Source organism: Mobula birostris, chromosome 4 (genome assembly GCF_030028105.1).
Source record: "Mobula birostris isolate sMobBir1 chromosome 4, sMobBir1.hap1, whole genome shotgun sequence".
NCBI classification, from domain to species: Eukaryota; Metazoa; Chordata; class Chondrichthyes; order Myliobatiformes; family Myliobatidae; genus Mobula; species Mobula birostris.
Genome location: NC_092373.1, coordinates 142,612,021 through 142,628,017, shown reverse-complemented (window position 1 = coordinate 142,628,017; position 15,997 = coordinate 142,612,021).

Genomic DNA, 15,997 nt, shown 5'->3' with positions numbered 1-15,997 from the left:
TGAGATTTCACAAGTTTGGCAGGCCAGAGAGTGTCTTACCCTAGACCAGGAGTGGCCAACCTTTTACATTCCATGCGTCAATTTTTTGATGCACGAGTTCAGATGTGCCGTACAACTCTTGTAACCCCATTCAATTCTTATAAAAATATGTTAATATAGACATATTTAACATTTAATGTTTGGAGTTAAATTAGTCACTGAGAGCAGCAAAGAAATCCTCAAATTTGGATCAGTCAATCGCGACCTCGTTTTGTTTTTAATCAATTTCATGGCTGAAAATGCTTGTTCGCATCTATACACACCATCAGTACAAACACCGATGAGTTTACTAGAATCTAGTTGTAAATTTTCTGGGCATGATTTTACTTTGTCAAATATGTCTGATCCTCTTGTTTTTCCATGAAGTGACTCAAGACCGATAAGTTCTTCAAAGACGCTAAAATTATCATCAATTCCTTTTATAAAAATGCTTGACTGGGCTACATCACATATGTCAGCAGATTTCGTCCAAAGCTAAAGAAAAGAAAGTACAAGCATGGGACAAGGTCTTTCAATTGCTCAGATACATCATGACAGAGTTCTTCAGTGTAATTGGCCTGACAGGGAGCCCAAGGGAGCTCATGACGGGGTTTCAGAAGATGTGTCAGGAGAAAGGGGAGAAGTTTTCTACCTACATCTTTCGGCCAGAGAGGCAGCTAAATTGCTTGTGGCGCAGGGGGCCATTCGGGCGGCTGAGGTGGATTAGTTAAGAATGGACCAGAATTATCAAAAGGCGCCCAGTCCCAGGACCTGATCGCTTGGGGTCTCTGACTGTCTCGTAAGATGCGCCCCCCTCCCTCATTTGTTGAACTGATCAGAGAAGTACAAGACGAGGAGAATGCATTGCAGGCACTGGAGGCCTCCGTCAGCAGGGTACAGTCCTCGGTAGTAGTCCTCTGCAGTGAAGTGACCACGGAAAGCCTCCACCAGGGAGTAGTGGAAAAGATTGTGGTAGAGTTGAGAACTGAGATGTCCCGGTTGTTATCAGTGGGTGTGACCCCCCCCCCCATATGATGGAGCTAATAGGGAGGTGGATTCTCTAAGGGGATGGACTATGCAGAGGGCTGTTAGCAGCCGGTGTCACGTGGGAAGGAGAGTAGCCGGTATTGTCTGTTATAACTGTGGTGAAGAGGGACACTTCAGGAGGGAGTGTGAATGACGGGAAACCCCTCCGAGTGTGAATCCCTGGGTACCTAAGCAGAGAGAGTCGTTGGGAAAACTTAAAAGAGACCCAGTGAAGGGATGGCCTGGCATATCGGGGGGGTTGGGGGGGAAGACACATTCCCAGCAATATATTAAGAAACACCCTAAAGCAAAGCACCCTATTCCTGAAGGCTTAGTGGGGCCAAGCTCCAGTGCATCACTACAGATAGAGGGTATTTATGCTAGAGCCATACTTGACACAGGGTCACAGGTCACTTTGCTGTACTGTACCATTCATTTTACAACCAGTATTTGACGCATTTACCATTGATGCCATTCAGTGTACTAGAGATCTGGGGTCTTAGTGCTGGTGATTATCCGTATGATGGTTATTTGTCAGCGAAGCTGGAGTTTTCAGAGGCCTATGTGGGAGTGGCTTAGGCCCTTGATACATTAGCGCTAGTTTGTCTGGACTCTGCTGAGAAGGGCAGAGTTTCAATTGTTACGTACCCCGTAACTGGGTTGCCAAACCAGTAGAAATGGACCACTTAGTTGGAGTCTGGTTTAACAGAAGCTAATAAAGTTTTATTAAAGAAATAAGTAACACAGTACTCTAATCGTAAGGATATAAATGCAACAGGTTAGCAATGATAAAACACACATGTACACAGAACTAGGGTAATAGGAATCAACCAAGCTCTATCGCAGTCTAGGGGTAAAATGATCAGTCTTAAGTGATGCAGAGTTCAGTTCAGCTTAGTACAGTTCGCAGTAATCGCTGTTGTGCCGTTGGAGAGAGAGAGAGAGAGATAGAGATATTCAAATCTGATTCGGCAGACCTTTGATGTTCTTCGCAGTTAGCTCTTGGGCAGACCCTTTGTTATGTCTTCTGTGGTCACCAACTGTGACCCCTCCGCTCTGGATACGACCATTCTTCCGCGGTGAACCCGGCACCCAGGCAAAGGCGGACACACACACCAGGTTCCCGCCGATCGTACCCTTTCACCCTGTGCGTCTATGGTCGGTTCCTGCGACCAGACTCCCTAACTCCCACGAACTTGTGGGGTCACACTACTCTTCCAGGGTCTCGTTATCTCGTGATCTCGTGGTGTGTGTCCCGTGCCTTAGTGAACCGGTTCTTTTTATCCCCCTGCTGGGGTATCGCCTATCCATCAAACTTCAAACAGTTCAGGTTCAAAGCAACCGGTCTGTCAATATTCTGAAATGTGTTTCTTTCTCGTTAATCTCTCTCTTCTCTCTTATTAGCATTTTGAATGTTTCTCCATTGTCTCATTTATCTCTTTCATTCGCATCAATCTTCTGATAATTTGGTTTGTCGTCACACCCCTATCCTTCAAAGGATTTTTACCGGGGTAAAAATTATGAGCATGAATACATTATTAGATACACACTAATATACAGAGTCATCAGCTATAAGGCTAATACAGAGAACTTTAAGTTTACAACACCTTGACAGACAGTCAGCAATCACATTTTCCGTTCCTTTTATATGTGTTATTTTAATATCCTCTAAGACCAGGCTCCAATTTAGCAACCTTTTGTTTTTATCCTTCATAGTGGCCAAAAACACTAATGGGTTGTGATCAGTGTAAATTCTCAGTGGTTTCCGTCCCGGACAAATATAACAAAGGTCGTCCCACACAAACTTAGCATTCTTTGGCAAGAGCTTAGTAAGACGGAGGCTAATATCCGCAAAGTTTTTGCAAAACTTCCGATAGTACACCATCATCCCCAAGAACCTTCTCAGGGCTCTCTTGTCTGTCGGGGTGGGGACTTCTGAGATAGCCCGCACCTTAGCCTGCATTGGAGCCAGCTGCCCCTGTCCTACCACAAATCCCAGATAAGTCACCTTCGCGTGGCCAAATTCACTTTTTGCGAGGTTCACTGCAGGCTGGCTTCAGACAGCTTTTTAAACAGCTCCTCTACTGCCACAATGTGCTCCTCCCACGTGTCACTCCAGACCACTAAATCGTCAATATACGCTTCTGCATTCCTTAGCCCTTTTGTCACTGAATTAATCATCCTCTGGAAGGTCCCTGGGGCGTTTTTCATGCCCAAAGGTAAAACATTATACTCATATAACCCGGAGGGAGCGACAAATGCTGAGATTTCTCTAGCCCGGTCGGTTAAAGGAACACATCAGTACCCTTTCAGCAAATCGATCTTTGTGATGTACTTAGCTCTCCCCACTTTATCGATGCAATCGTCTACCCTTGGGATGGGGTAAGCATCAGTGTTTGTGATGGTGTTCACTTTTCTGTAATCTGTACAGAATATGCTCCCATCGGCTTTCGGGACAACCACACGGGGACGTCCATTCCGATTTGGATGGCCTAATAATATCTGTGGCTAGCATGTGCTCAATTTCTTTCTCCACTAGCTTGCCCTTCTCCAAGTTCATCCTATAGGGGTGTTGTTTAATAGGCTGGTCTGAGGTGACCACAACATCAAGCACCATCCCTTTGCATCACCTCGGGACATCGGGACATACATCTGCGTGCTGGTTAATTAGCTTTATCAATGGCCCGCTCTGTTCGGGGGTTAGGTGAGAGACCTTATCAGCAAAATTAGCCAAAACAATAGAGTTCTCCAATTGGGTTGGCACCATATTTATCTTTTCAAGATGGGTTTTCCCCGTATCATTTGACACCCCAGTCTCATTAATTTTCGTGATAACACCAACTGGATCTGCTTTCTGATTGTGGTAAGCTTTTAACATGTTAATGTGTACCAACTGTGTGGGTTTACACCTGTCCGGCGTGTCGATAACACAATTCAAAGGGTCTATCTTTTTAATTACCTTGTGCGGACCGTGGAATCTCGCCTGGAGGGGGTTGGTTACCACTGGGAACAGAACTAAGACCCAATCGGCCATTTGAAACACTTGTTCACGGGCACGCCTATCATACCATTGTTTCATCTTAGTTTGGGAGTGTCACAGATTTTCTTTGGCAAGGTCACAGATCCTTTTAAGCCTCTCATGAAATTTTAAAACATAATCAATCACATTAACTTGGACTGCCGGACTGGACCATTGCTCTTTCAGTAAGGTCAGGGGTCCTCTGGGCCAATGACCGAAGACGAGCTTGAATGGGCTGAACCCCAATGTCTCCTGAACCATGTCCCTCACGGCAAATAGCAAAAGGGGCAAAGCATCATCCCAGCCCCCAGTGTTCTCTTGACAGTAAATTTTAATCATAGTCTTTAATGTTGCGTGGAATCGTTCCAATGCCCCTTGGGACTCTGGGTGGTACATGGAGGCCAAAATCTGCTTTGCTCCCATCTCATCCAACATCCGTCGGAATGTGTGAGATGTGAAGACACTCCCTGATCTGACTGGATTTCCCTTGGCAACCCCACTGTAGTGAAAAATTTCACAAGCGCCTTTACCACTGCGGGAGCCTTGACGCTTGCCAGGGGCACAGCCTCCGGAAATCCGGTGTCGGTGCACATCGTAGTCATCACATGCCCTCTCCCACTTGCAGTTCTGGGAAGGGGACTGACAAAATCCACAATTACTCGGGAGAAAGCTTCTCCGAAAGCGGGTATCGGTCGAAGGGTCGCTTTAGGCAGGACCTGATTCGGCTTTCCTACCACCTGACATAAATGACATCGCCTACAATATTCAACAATGTCCTTCCTCATGTTTGACCAGTAAAACTCTTTCATGATTCTATCGACTGTTTTCCTCACCCCAAAATGTCCACCGAGGGGTATCTTGTGGGCCAGGTTAAAAATCTCATCCCTATAAATATTCAGCACTACCACCTGGTGTACTACCCCCCATTCCTCATCTGCGGGCACAGTACGTGGTCTCCATTTCCTCATTTGTACTCCCTCTTTCACATAATAGCCCACTGGCTCCCTTTTTAATTCTGCTTCGGAGAGAGCTGTCTCCGCCAGAACCATCAGCTCCTCGTCTCGCTCCTGTGCCTGTATAAGTTCCTCCCGTGCTAATGATAAGTCTACCTCAACTCTCTCACTTCCTTCCATTTCACTATGCTGCTTCTCACTTTCTAACCCCTCCTGGTAACAAGGCTGGTAAAAACGTCTCAGCTAAATCTATATTCGCTTCGGCAGCCTTTCTGGACATGCGCCGAGTCACTGCGCAAACGGGATAAACCTGTGAGTCCATGGGCGGGGCCTCAATGCTGGCAGGCTGGCTTGTCATTCTTACTGCTGGGTGCACCTCTCCACCAGCGAGGTCATTACCGAGTAAGACCTCCATGTCTTCCATTGGTAGTTCGCGCCTCACCCCTATCGTGACCAGTCTGGAGACCAAGTCGCTTTTTAGGTGTATCTGGTGCAAAGGTACTGCTTCCGTCCCTTTCCCAGTGCCTTTTATCACACTGACCTCCCCAGTCTCAGTCTCTGAACTAAAGTCTAAAACACTCCTTAAGATCAGTGACTGACAAGTTCCAGTGTCTCTCCAGATCCGCACTGGAACTGGGTTTGACTCCTCCTTCACCGACACCAATCCGGCCGAAATAAACTTCTCGCGCCCTTCCTGAACTTTATCAGACCTCTTCTCCCCTAGCGGTTTGTTTGCGAGCTCAATACAGCCAGTCGAAACCGTCGGTTTTCCTTTTCCTGTCTCCTTCTTTGGGGCAAAGCACCTGGACGCAAAGTGACCGGCTTTCCCACAATTATAGCATACGGCCCCAGGAGACTTCCTACCAAACTGCTTCCTGTCTTCCTATCCTTCTCACTAGTGCCTGGCTTACTTTCTGGCTTTTCCAGCGAACTCTCTCCGCCCTTTCGACTACCCTTGTGGTAGTTTTTACTTGGGGTAAACTTCGCTTTGTGTGTCAACGCGTACTCATCTGCTAACTTAGCAGTTGCGGCTAAGGTTTCTGCCTCTTTCTCATCTAGATAGGGCCTCATAGCTTCAGGGACACAACTTTTAATCTGCTCAATCAGTATTAGCTGTAGCAGTCTGTCATAATCCCCATTGACCCCTTTCGAGGCGCACCAACGCTCACAATACATCTGCATCTCACGGGCAAGCTCTAAATACGTGCGGTCCCACTGCTTCCTCGCATTCCAGACCCTCTGCCGGTATGCCTCCAGGACCAACTCATAAATCCTGAGTATAGCCTCTTTCACCACATCATACCTCTGGGCATCTTCTGCAGACAATGCTGAGTAAGCTTGTTGAGCTTTTCCTTTAAGTATGTTCTGAAGCAAAACAGCCTACCTATCCCTCGGCCAGTCCTGACTTGCGTGACTTTTTCAAAATATAGAAAGTACCGATCAACATCGGCCTCCTCAAATGGGGTAACCATCCTAACCTCCTGGGTCGCCCTGAACCCTCCACCTTGGTTCGGCATGGGCCCCTGCGCTAGTGTCATCCTTAACTTCTCCAGCTCAAATTCCCTTTCCCTCTGTTTCTCTCTTGCTTCTCGTTCTAACTGCCTGCCCCTCTCTTCTCATTCTAACTGCCTGTCCCTCTCTTCTCGCTCTAACTGCCTGTCCCTCTCTTCTTGTTCCAGCTGTTTTACCTGGAACTCGTGCTCGAGTCTCAATTTTTCAATCTGCAGTTGTACTGCTTCTCCACCAGGTTTGCCCATAGATACCACCTCCAGCTCCCCTTGGGGAAACACACCTTTAGATACATAATGCTTAATAATAGCTCTGTGCATCTCCGCTCTCCTCACTGTCAAATTCCCCTTAAAAAGATTCAACCGTTTGGCCACAGTTGCCAATTCTGATTTCCTGGTATCCTCTAATGCCGCCAAGGTTGGTGCCTTTAGAAATTCCTCAATCTCCATTTCTGCTGTTTGCCCTTTCTTTCTTTTGGGAATTTTAACCCAATCAATTTACCCAGTCCCAAATTTGGCGTTCAAAATTGCGGACGAGATCCCCACTTATGTTACGTACCCCGTAACTGGATTGCCAAACCAGCAGAAGTGGACCACTTAGTTGGAGTCTGGTTTAACAGAAGCTAATAAAGTTTTATTAAAGAAATAAGTAACACAGTACTCTAATCATAAGGATATAAATGCAACAGGTTAGCAATGATAAAACACACACTTACGCAGAACTAGGGTAATAGGAATCAACCAAGCTCTATCGCAGTCTACGGGTAAAATGATCAGTCTCAAGTGACGCAGAGTTCAGTTCAGCTTAGTACAGTTCGCAGTAATCGCTGTTGTGCCGTTGGAGAGAGAGAGAGAGAGATAGAGATATTCAAATCTGATTCTGCAGACCTTTGATGTTCTTCGCAGTTAGCTCTTGGGCGGACCCTTTGTTATGTCTTCTGTGGTCACCGACTGTGACCCCTCCGCTCCGGATATGACTGTTCTTCCGCGGTGAACCCGGCACCCAGGCAAGGGCGGACACACACACCAGGTTCCCGCCGATCATACCCTTTTACCCTGTGCGTCTATGGTCGGTTCCTGCGAACAGACCTCCAAACTCTCCACCAACTTGTGGGAGCACACTGCTCTTCCAGGGTCTTGTTATCTCGTGATCTCGTGGTGTGTGTCCTGTGCCTTAGCGAACCTGTTCTTTTTATCCCCCTGCTGGGGTATTGCCTATCCGTCAAACTTCAAACAGTTCAGGTTCAAAGCAACCGGTCTGTCAATATTCTGAAATGTGTTTCTTTCTCGTTAATCTCTCTCTTCTCTCTTATTAGCATTTTGAATGTTTCTCCATTGTCTCACTTATCTCTCTCATTCGCATCAATCTTCTGATAACTTGGTTTGTCGTCACACAAGTCTTTCTTTTTCAATCTTTTTATTAAGTTTCAGATTAATGTACATAACAATATTAATGATACAAAGAGATCAATATAACATTGATAATGGTTAACAGATACAAACATAATTCAAGTAAAAATATATAATTCAAGCCTCCCAATCTCTAAGTAATTGGAGATGAAAAAATAATTTTATAAAGAACTCCCTGAACTGAATAAAAACAAAACAAAACTGGGATGTCCTATTCCCTCGGATAAGATCATTATTTGTCATTAACTCCGCTCCTCCATAGATAAACAAAAGATTATTGAAACAGAAAAGGGTTTGAAAGGGACAAGTTACATCATATGAAAATGTTGAATAAATGGTCTCCAGGTCTCTTCAAATTTAACTGAGGAATCAACCATACCACACCTAATTTTTTCCAGGTTTAAACATAATATATTTTGAGAAAACCATTGAAAAATAGTAGGAGGATCAGAATCTTTCCATTTAAGTAAGATGGATCTTTTAGCTATTACTGTAACAAATGCAATCAAACAGCCAGCTGAAAAGGATAAATGACCAACATCTGTCACTGGTAATCCAAAAATTGCAGTAATAGGGTGAGGTTTTAAAATAATACGCAAAACTGTTGAAATAATATCAAAAATATCTTTCCAATATTTATCTAAAAGAGGGCAAGACCTAAACATATGTGTCAGAGAGGCCACCTCAGAATTATATCTGTCACACACAGGATTTATATGTCGGTAAAAACGAGCTAATTTATCCTTAGACATATGAGCCCTATGGACTATTTTAAATTGTATCAGTGTATGTCTAGCACACATTGAGGAAGTATTAACCAGTTGAAGAATTTTCTCCCTTTTCTTTATAGGTAAAGATACCTGAAGTTCTCTTTCCCATTCATTTTTTATTTTATCAGATGTACCTAGATGTATTTTCGTAATTAAATCATACAAAACTGCTATTAAGCGCTTCTGAAAGGGATTTAAACCTAAAATTATTTCTGTAATATTAGTTGGATGAAATATTGGAAAGTTAGGTAGAATACCATTCAAAAAACTTATAATCTGCAGATATCTGAAAAAATGTGAACTAGGCAACTTATATATATTAGATAATTGTTGAAACGACATGAAACAATTATCCATGGATAAATCACAAAAGCATGCTATTCCCCTCTTTTTCCATAAGGAAAAAGCTTGATCAATTCTAGAAGGTTGAAAGAAAAAATTAGACATAATAGGACTAGATAAAATAAGTTCGTTCAATCCAAAAAATTGCGAAATTGAAACCATATTCGTATTGTATGTTTAATTATTGTATTAATTGTTTGTTTATTCAGTTTGGTTAATGCAAAGGGGAGCGAAGCCCCTAAAATAGAAACCAATGAGAACCCCTGCTCAGACTCACCCTCCAGGTTCACCCATCGTGTACAATGAGTTTCATCCCAATCTTGCGTCCAAAACATTAAATATTGGATATTAATTGCCCAATAATAAAATCTAAAGTTCGGCAATGCTAAACCACTGTCTTTTTTTGATTTCTGTAGATATTTCTTACTCAATCTAGGATTTTTATTCTGCCATATATATGAAGAAATTTTAGAATCAATAATATCAAAAAAGGATTTAGAGATAAAAATTGGTACCATTTGAAACAAATACAGAAATTTAGATAAAACAGTTATTTTAATAACATTAATTTGACCAATCAATAATAAGGACAGTGGGAACCATTTAGTAAACAATTGTTTAACATGATCAGTTAAGGGTAGAGTGGGCACATGGCCAAGTGATTAAGACATTGGGCTAGCGACCTGAAGGTTGTGAGTTCGAGCGCCAACCGAGGCAACGTGTTGTGTCCTTGAGCAAGGCACTTAATCACACATTGCTCTGCGACGACACTGGTGCCAAGCTGTATGGGTCCTAATACCCTTCCCTTGGACAACATTGGTGTCGTGGAGAGGGGAGACTTGCAGCATGGGCAACTGTTGGTCTTCCACACAACCCTGCCCAGGCCTGCGGCCTGGAGGGTGAAGACTTTCCAGGTGCAGATCCACGGTCTTGCAAGACTAATGGATGCCTTTATTTAAAGGTAGAAAGTTAACTTTAAATAGATCTTCATATTTTTTAGTAATTTTGACACCCAAATAAGTGAAATAATCAGTAATTAATCCAAATGGTATTTTTTTTAATAAATTGGAACTTGCATATTTAATGGAAAAAGCTCACTCTTATTAAGATTTAGTTTATAACCAGAAAAACTACTAAACTGAGCTAGTGATAAAACTGCTGGGAAGTAACAAGTCATCTGCATGCAATGATACCTTATGCGTCTCCTTCCCATGAGTAATTCCAAATATATTGGGTCAATCATGAAAGGCAATTGCCAAGGGTTCCAAAGCTATATCAAATAACAAAGGACTTAACGGACAACCCTGTCTAGTACCTCTGAAAAGCCTAAAAAGGGGGGATCTCTGATTATTGTTAACTACGGAAACCAAAGGTGAATGATATATCAATTCAATCCAAGAAATTTTGGGCTAAAGAAGGCAGCAGCTATACTTCATTAGGAGTTTTTAAGAGATTTAGCATGTCAACAAATACACTCAAAAACTTCCATAGATGGGTACTGTGGAAAGTATTCTGACAGGCTGCATCCCTGTTTGCTATGGTGGGGGGGGGGGGTGCTACTGCACAGGACCGAAAGAAGCTGCAGAGGGTTGTAAATCTAGTGAGCTCCATCTTGGGTACTAGCCTACCAAGTACCCAGGACATCTTCAGGGTGCGGTGTCTCAGAAAGGTCCATTATTAAGGACCTCCAGCACCCAGGGCATGCCCTTTTCTCACTGTTACCATCGGGAAGGAGGTACAGAAGCCAGCTTCTTCCCCTCTGCCATTTGATTCCTAAATGGACCTTGAACCCTTGGACCCTACCTCATTTTTAAAAATATACAGTATTTCTGTTTTTTAAGCTATGCAATATACATATACTGTAATTTATTTATTATTATTTTAAATTTTTTTCTCTTCTACATTCTGTATTGCATTGAACTGCTGCTGCTAAGTTAACAAATTTCATGTCACATGCCGGTGATAATAAACCTGATTCTGATTATTCTCACTAATAATATTGGTAGAAAGAGGGATGAAGTCCAACATATTTGAGCTTAGGGAGTTAGGTAGGTTAAAAAGCAGGACCTCTAGGGTCATAACCTTAGGATTAGTCCTAATAGGAGGGCAAGATAAATGACTGTGGTGGAACAGTTGGTGCAAGGGGAAGGACTCCAGACACTTGGATTCACAATTACTCCTGGAACAGGTAAATCTGCACAAGAATGATGTACAGAAATGTCCTTGCATGGAGCTTTGATCACACTACTCAGGAAGATGTATACTATTTTGGCAGGCAGCTGGGAGTAAGAAACATGTTAGCATTGTGGAAAGTGGGGAGAAAAATGAAGAGGATAAATCTAACAAGTCCAGTGGGCAGAGAAGACAAAGGCCGTTAGAGAGCATGGGAGAGCTGGCAGAGTTATCTGAAGGAGCCTATCAGATGAGTTTAGAACATGAGAAGCATTTAGAATTATTGTTATTGCAGTCATGGACAGGCCAGGTCTGGCAGTTTAATGTTCTGTAGTAACAAGTCTCAGACACAACAGAAGACAACTGTAAAGGAGGGGGAGTTGTGCTACAGATTATGGAGAACATAACTGCAATTCTGGAAGCCATATGGATAGAATCTAGGAAAAATGAAGGGATGATTACTATATGGGGTTTATAGGTCTCCCAATGGACAGTGGGAATTAGAGGAACAGGTATGCAAGGAAATCACAGTCCAGTCCTGATGTAGGGCCTTATCTGAAGTATTAACCATTGCTTTGCCTCCACTGATGTTGCTTGACTGGTTGAGTTCTTTGAGAAGATTGTTTTTTTTTTGTTTTGTGGGTTAATGTGTTTAGGGAAGGATCCATGAATAATTGTAACTTTGTCAATATTAAAGAGGTGGTGTCAGATGTATAAATCTCCAAGAATGGATGAGATCTATTCCTGGTTGTGATGGGAGGCAAGGAAGAAAATCATTGGGGCCTAAGGTAAATGTTTGATCTTTGTTGCACAGAGGCACAGCACCAAAAAACATTAAAGTTGTTTGTTTGAAGACCAGCAGGGATAAGCTGGGTAATTAAAGATGGCAGAGTACATTGTAGTAAGGAACAAATTGGAGGAAGTTCTAAGCAATGGGATTCATGCACAGGGACTGATCAAGAAAAAGACCATAGACATAGGAGCAGAATTAAGCCATTCAGACCATCTAATCTGGTCTGCTATTCCATCCTGGCTGATCCCAGATCCCACTCTAACCAATCAGGAAACTATCAACTTCCACTTTAAATATATCCATTGACTTGGTTTCCACCACAGTCTGTGGCAGAGCATTCCAGTTTAACTACTCTAGCCAAACAAAAAAAAACCCTTAACTCTGTTCTAAAAGGCTGCCCCTCAATTTTGAGGCAGTGCCCTCTAGTTCTGGATACTCCCCCCCCCCATAGGAAACATGACTTTGTGCAGGAGAAATCCCATTTTACTAATTTGAGATTTTTAAAGGTAACTAAAAATCAGTGGGTAATGGGATGCTATGCTGGTTAGAAGGCTTTGACTAGTGGCTTACTAACAGGGATTGGCCCTTGTTCTGTTATTTTTATTAGTGACTTGGATGTGAATGTAAGTTTGTGGATGCCATAAAAGTTGGTGGTGTTGTTAGTAGCAAATAATGTTGAAGGCTACAGCAGGATGTAAATCAGATGGAAAATTTGGAGGAGTTTTGACAGATGAAAGTTATTCTGGTAACTAACATGCAATGCATTTTGGGAAGTCATATAGGAGTAGAACACCCACAGTAAATGGTAAAGAACTAAGGAATGTAGAAGAACAGACTTGCAGGTTCACCTCCATAGTTCCCAGGAAATGGCAGGCAGGTTAAGGAAGACATATGACATAGATCAGGGCACAGAATGTAAAAGTTGGAAATATTATGCTACTTCTTTTACAAAACACTGGTTAGGTTGCACTGGAGGAAATACACAAGGATTTTACTGGCTTGGAGTTGGGGGGAGGGGAAGGAAGGAAAAGAGATCAATTAAACTGGTTTTCTTTTGCCCGAAGTAAAAGATTTGAGGTTGATTTGATCAAGCTACATACAATTATAATAGTCATAGGGTAGATAAAAATCTAGTCAACCCCCATGATAGAGGTATCAAAAAAAGGGCAGAGGTTCAAGGCGGGGGGGGGGGGGGGGGTGGCATTGAACAAAGTGTTTTTACACAGAATGGTTGATATTTGGAACCAATCACTACATTGGTGTAGGCAATAATAGGCCAGGCCTAGAAAGATACTGATCCCAATGTGGATGATGAGTGATAGAAATAGCTGTCCATGCCAAGCCTAAGTTGTACTATTTTATAACTCACTCTCTCTCATTACAATGTAAGAAACATGGCTATTATAACTTCAACATTTACAAAGTATAATTTTTTGAAATACTGCATGAACAAAAGCTGAAGCACATTGTAAAACAATAAATTTAGGAAGAACAGGGCTGCAGCTGCCGGAGCTCACCCTGAGCGCTGCTCCGGCACCTCCGTCAAAATAAACAAGCGGGGAATTAACAGTGGCCGCATATTAAATAGAGGGAATTTTACGGAAGCAGGGGTTGGGGAGGTGGCTGATGGGGAAAGTACCACTAATAATATTAGGATATTTGATTGTTTTTGGTGAAATCCTGGCGCTGTGACTGTTTTGTGAAATTCCTCCTCGCTCGACCCGTTGTCCGAACATACCCTGCTGCAGCCTCCCGCCATTTCACAGATCCTGAATCTCTTTCCTGCACTTGTTGTTTGAGCATTATTCGCCGAGAAAATAAAAATCTTAGATCTTTTGAAAAGTGGCATGTCGCTTGCCGAAGTGCGGGCCGTAAGGTCAGTAAGAACATATTGAGCATTTGCACAATAAAGCACAAAGAAGCTGAAATTCATGGAAGATTAGTGCTACCCCTACAACGGCAAAAATAGTCTCTCTGGTTTGAGATAAAGTGCTTGCAAAGACTGAGAAAGCATTAAGTGTGTGGCTAGAGGACATGTCACAGAAGTATATCCCTGTTGATGGCAAAATTATGCGTGAAAAAGCACAACCTATATGAGCACTACTGTGAGGGGGTTGAGGAGAGCGAGAGGAAGGAGTTTAAGACTAGTAAGGGGTAGCTGGCTGGCCATGTAAAGCGCTACAGCCTCAAGAACTTAAAGATCACGGGAGAATCGGCATGGCAGATGGACCAAGTATCCTATTATGGAGCCGATCAGAGTACACGCTTGAAGTCTCTCGGAAAAAAATTGTTGATCACAAACTATCAAAAGCTCACACTGCTGCTCTAAGTGTTGAAACTATAGCTAGTTAAGATGCTCTTGGAAAATTATGTGACACCATAAATGCTTTGCATCTAAAGGCAACTTGTTCAATTTTTCGTTCTGCATATTACTTAGCTCAGAATGACAGACCATACTCTGATCACTTTGGCTAACTGGAACTTCAAAAAAAAAAGGGTATTGACATTGGAATTGGACTGCATTCCCGCACTAGTGCTACAGAGATAATTAATCACATAGCCATTAATATGAAAAAGAAAACATACCAGCGTATCAAGCAGATAAATGGCAAATTTTCTGTTCTCATTGATGAATCAACAAGCCTGAGCATTAAGACTGCCCGAAGAGTTTATTTGAAATGTGAAAGTGATAAGGAAGGTGATCCCCATTTTATGTTTTTAGATCTAATTGAACTGCCTGATCAGAAAGCTGCAACTATTGCTAAGCATCTATTGAACTGTATCAATAACCATGGGTTTGATGACTCTTACTTGAAACAGAACCTTGTAGCATTTGCTAGTGATGGGGCAAGCATAATGCTCGGTGTCAAATCTGGTGTTACTACAATTCACAAGGAACATCACGCTGATGTGATAATTTGGCACCGTCTTAATCACAGATAAGAACTTGCAGTAGGTGATTCGGTGAGAGTTCATGGAATAAATAATTTTCAATCATTTATGGACAAATTGTACTCTGTCTACAGTAGATCACCTCTAAATCAAAAGGAACTGTCTGAATGTGCCTCGCAACTAGACTAACACATTTGCAAAATAAGCCATGTTCTGGGCACCAGGTGGGTAGCTAGCTCATTTCGAACAGTTTCAGCAGTGCGGCAAAATTATGAAGCACTGTGTTTTCATTTTGAAAAAGCAATGAAGGATGAAACAAGATCTGGGAGTGACAGAAAAACCTATGAAGGTCTGTTGAAAAGGCTCTCTTCAGAACAGTTTCTGTTGGACTTAGCTCTAATGTATGACACGTTGCATGAATCTGGTTTACTGTCAGAGTGTTTACAGAAACACACTACTACAATTGTTTATGCAGACAAACTGATCCAACGGAGCACAAGATCACTGCATGGACTGAAAGAGCAACCTGGTCCAAAAACTCTAGAAGCTCAAGAGGCAGTTGTAAAGAGGAAGTTTGGAGAAATTACCTTAACAAGCAACAACAAAATTGTCTCCATTAATTATCTACAGTTTCTTGCTGGTCTTATAAACAATTTGCAGCACCGTGTGTTCACGGCAACATCCTTGAAAGGTTCTCAAACTTCTAGACCTCAAAGTACGTATAAATCCCTGCTAAATGAAATGTGCGTCCTTAATAAAAACAACTGGCCTGCTGAAATACTGCCTAATTGTGGAGAAGCTGCAAGAGGTTTAAGCTTTCTTCTTCCTCTGCAATAAATGCCTTCAGAGATTATGTGGAGGATCGTGGACGCCGCATCCCTCAAGATTTATGCCCATTACTGAGCTGTTCACAAGTTATTCCTATTAGTACTGCTGAGGGTGAGAGAGGATTCAGTCACATGAACTTGATAACAACACTCAAGAATTCTCATAAATCATGTATCAGCACTTATAACCATACAACCATATAACAATTACAGCACGGAAACAGACCATCTCGGCCCTTCTATTCCGTGCTGAACGCTTACTCTCAC